This window comes from Triturus cristatus, unplaced genomic scaffold (assembly GCF_964204655.1).
Source record: "Triturus cristatus unplaced genomic scaffold, aTriCri1.1 SCAFFOLD_230, whole genome shotgun sequence".
Classification (NCBI taxonomy): domain Eukaryota; kingdom Metazoa; phylum Chordata; class Amphibia; order Caudata; family Salamandridae; genus Triturus; species Triturus cristatus.
In genome coordinates this window covers 1,230,574-1,235,185 of record NW_028187659.1, presented here as the reverse complement: position 1 = coordinate 1,235,185, position 4,612 = coordinate 1,230,574, and the positions used below count along the sequence as shown (strand labels likewise).

The 4,612-nt window shown below is 46.1% G+C and overlaps 1 pseudogene; it reads right to left on the bottom strand.

Moving 5' to 3' along the window:
• Window positions 1–1,021: 1,021 nt before the first annotated feature.
• On the bottom strand, window positions 1,022–3,896 carry LOC146770979 (uncharacterized; annotated as a pseudogene).
• Between the last annotated feature and the right edge of the window lie 716 nt (window positions 3,897–4,612).

Here is a 4,612-nt window from a genome sequence, read left to right as displayed (position 1 = left end):
TGAAGACCTGGCTCTTCACCAAGCCTTGCCCAGCCTTGAAGCTCCTGCTTCAGCACCAGGATACCCCTTGGTGAGTTGTGCGCTACACAAATACACATAACATAACATACCATTGTGATGCTATGGCGTCTTGTGATGTTAAACAGTGGTCCACATCCCCAGAACTGCAGTCACACTCCAAGAAGATTATTGCGCGACACCACCTACATTTCAAGACACCAGTTCCATATCCCAAGAAGCCATTCGCAAAACACTATGCCCACATCCCAAGACAAAACATCTGTAACACTTGAAAATGATTCCACAGCCACACATTAACCATCCAAGCTCCAATGTACATACATCAAGGAATGAATGCTGCAAGAACACTACATCCCAAGATTTCCCCCTCCAATAACACAGAAGATAATGCCATAAAGTGCACATATTCTGAGGCACCACAATATGCATTAAAAAGTAATTTAATCCCACCCCACCTGCATAAAAACACTACCCCACCAATAATGATGCAACATAATGCACATGTCCCAAGATATCTTATTTTTACACAAGAAAATGACACATCCTAAGAAGAAAATTCCATAACATCACACAAAGACACTGAACTCATGACCCAGGAAGATAATGGCAAATTACCCTACCTACTTCTAAAGAGACCACATCCAGATCCAGAGAATGTAAAGCAAAGAGCTGTACCCACATGCCAAGGCACCACTTCAATATCCCTAGGAGATAATGCCACCACATCCCAAAACAGCACATCTAAAACCAAAGCAGAAAAAAAGTTAATGCAACATTCCTTCTCATTACACCACACCCTTAACCACAGAAGCTTATTCGAAACATCATGATGCCTTTCAAAGGCACCACATCCATATCCCTGGGAGATAATGCCAAAACGCCCCACCAATATCGAAAAACACTACAACTACATCCAAAGCAGACCCTACCTTAATACAATACTCCATCCCATGACTCCGCACCCTTAACCACAGAAGACAATGCGAAACACCATGACATTTCAAGACACCACATCCATTTCCCAAGGATAATGCTCAGCTCCATCCCCTCGAATGGCTTTGTGCAGTCGGGCCCTGAACAGAGGCCGCTGGTCCAAGTCCTCCTTCCACTCCAGGTAGGTTTTCTTCTTCACCAGCTTGGCCAGTTGGTGCTAGCGGGAGAGGCTCCTCATGGACACTTTCTCCAGGAACACCATCACCAAGGAATTCTTCCTCTCTGCCAGAAGGTGGTATGTGGCCATCCGCACTTCCAAGGAACACCAGTGGCTAGGAAGGTAATGGTGGCTGACCAGACACCACACATTGGCTCCTATAAGTGCTGTCCGTGATGTTATCTGAGATGTCTTTGCCCTCCTCGAATTCCCTGCCATGCAGACGCACCTTGAACAATGGCAGCCCCCTTGCTTCCAAGTTGGGCAGGAACTCACAGACAACCCAGGCCTCATCGCAGCTGCTGTAAGAGACAAATGCATCAAAGTCATATTTGCTCTTTCTGTCTTGCCTCCCACGATAGTTCCACCAGGTCCTGAGCATGTAGAAGCGATATAGGAGGGACCAGCGCACCTTGTGATACAGCAGGACCGTGATCAGGAACAACATGTTGAAGGAGAAAGTCCCAATGAAGAGTGGGTAACCTATCAGCAAGCTGCAGTCTTTCTCCAAGAAATTAAGATAATTCAGCTTCTGTGACCCCACAGAGCATGTCTGAATTCCTAGCTGTGGCACTCTCACTTGGGGGTGAGTGGTCACCCATCCTCTTATCCAGGCTTGTTCACACAAACAATCCAGGGGTACATCCTTCAGGTAGATGTAGTGCATACTTTCCACGTGGTCAAGTAGACCTTCCTGCAGGGTTTTCACAGGCTGGGACTTTAAGATTAGGAGTTCTAGAGAGACAAGGTCTCTAAACATGGTGGCTGTAAAGTCCTCTATCCCAGAATCCTCCAGGGTCAGGGTTCTAAGGTGTGTCAGGTTCCAGAACAGCTGCTCAGGAGTCAGGAAACTCCTCTTTATGTCCAACTTTAGGTTTCTTAGATGGAGATGGCGTAAATTGTGAAGATAATACAGGCTGTTATTCAAGGGGCTAAAGGATTTATAGAGAGGCATATCTGCAGATGAACTGTAGTACAAATATTCAACTTTAGTAAAAGATGGGAGACCCAAGCCTTAAGTCTCTGTGCTCCCAAGTGGTAAACATTCCAGTATGTGGTTTTCTCGTAGGTGAAGTTCTTTCACAAATTTGAAGGGCCTATCTTTGCACCAGCGAATATAAATCACTGAAGCACTCATGTTAAGGACTTCAAGTGAGCTGCAGTCATTTGTGCATTTCAGAATTATTGCAGACTTTGCTTCCAAGGTGAGAATAGTCAGTTCTTTCTGTTTGATTTCAAAATTCCCATGAGTCTCAAATGTGATGGATAGCTCCTGAAGCTGGTTCAGTGCTATCAGGGAGCTATTATCATTTTTCAGTAAATTTCCCCTGAGGCCCAGCACCCTGACACTACTCAAGTGATCAAAATAGAAGTTCTCAAGCAGAAAGAGTTTATTGTAGTCCAACTGCAGAGATTGCAGTCTGTTGAGACCAACAAAGGTGTCCTTTTCCAGGGACACAAGGTAATTACTACTGAGATCCAGTGTTTCCAGATTAGCCAGGCAGAAGAGCCGCCCGGAGCCAATATTGGTGATGCGGTTGAAAGACAGATCCAGGTGTGTGAGGTTGGACAGAACATCGGGGGTCCCGGGTGCACACAGGTCTAGGCTTTTTAACTTGTTTACAGAGAGAACGAGGGACCTCAGGTTCAGCAATTTCTTTGCCATATCATTTGTGAAACCTCTAAGGAGGTTGCTGGACATGTTGAGAGACACCAGTATGGAGCATCCTTCAAAGGTCTCAGTGGGAAGACCTGAAATAAAGTTTTGAGCGACTGTCAAGTTCCTGACTCCTAGCCGAGACACCACTGTGCACACATCTTTAATCTTCAGATAGTCCTGATTTTTCATGGCATTTAGGGACAGCATTTCAATGCTCTTTATTCCAGACCGGAGAAGCTCGATGACCTTGAGACCAGTCGCATCTACCTTGAGGACAGTAAGACGAGGGAAGTTGCAAAATGCATTTTTCTCCACACTTTTTAGATCATTGCTTGTCAAATCGAGGGTGGTAATACTTGGAGAGAAAACTGTGCTCTTCATGAGGTTGCTTGTCTCAATGCAGTCCACCTCCCGAACGACAACAATACCATTCCTCTTGATTTCCAGGGTCCTCAGAGAAGCCAGGGAATGAACCATAGTGGTCAATCTGTACAGTCTATGAACCTCATTCTCAGATAAGGCTATCACTTGTATTCTATGTAAGGGTTTAAAAAGATTTTTTTGAAAAGCTGCATCAATTTTCACATTTTTGAGGTCCAAGCGCGTTAGATTTTCCAATCCGCCAAACCCCATATCATCTATGTTCATGGATGGAGTGTACCTAATGTAATCTCCTTTGATTCCCAGATGTCTCAGGTTGGCAGCACCATTGAAGGCTCTTGCAGAGACATCAAATGATCCATACAAATAGAGCCGGGTCAGGTTCTGGTACCTGGAGAACGAGCCTGTAGGGACAGTTGGCACGTCTAACACCAGGCAGAGGGTGTCCACGTCCACTGGAACCTCTCTTATATGCACCTCCAGGTTCCTCACTGTGCGGCATTTGCTGAAGACCCTGAACCCCTCCAAGGGGAAGCCAAACCAGGTCGGGGCTAACACTCCCGGGGATCCCAGCTGGTCCCACTCATAGATGTCGCACGTGGCAGTGACTGTGCCTGACACGATGGTCCAGCAACGGGCAACCACTGTGCAAACCACGGCCACAGAGAACGTTCTCAGCGCCATTTCACGCCGTTGCTGTCTCATCAGTGGTTTGAAGTGCAGGTGTCTGTCTGAGCAGTGGTGGTTGTCTGTATGTCTATTAGATAGGGTTATCTTAAGATTCAATTAACCACTTCCTTCCTCTGTTCTTTGTAGTTTGAAGACACAACATGCCTCTCAGTAAGGTACTGAGACTGAATTTTTGCCCGGGGCAGGGGGAGTTCAATGACTGGTTCACACCAGGGTTTGAAAGAAATAATATCCGTTGCAACACATTTACTGGGGACTGGATGTGACACATGAAAGGCGTGGTTTATAAATTTACATTACAAAAAGCACACACCAGTTGTACACTACTTTACAATGTACTTTGACAATTGTACACAATAATCCTTTGGTGGAAGTAGTGGTAAGCGGTAAAAGTAGGTATGCCGCTCTCTAAAATAAGTGACACATCTGTAGTGTCGTGAGGACGCGTCGCAGAGCAGCTCCTTCTGCTACATGGTTGTCCCTACATTTACACACACCCATCCCTCGAAGGTGGTCAGGCGCGCATGCCCTCACTCCAGTTTCTGCCAGTTCTCTCTGTGCCATTGGTTTTTGATGTCCACAACACTTGAGTGGTATCAGTGTATAGCTGAACCCCAGCTTGTCGCCCTGCTTTTGGTGAAACTGGCTCAGATCATTGAACAACCAATGACATCATGGCCTGCAGCATACTCCTGCTTCGGGAAGCCGAC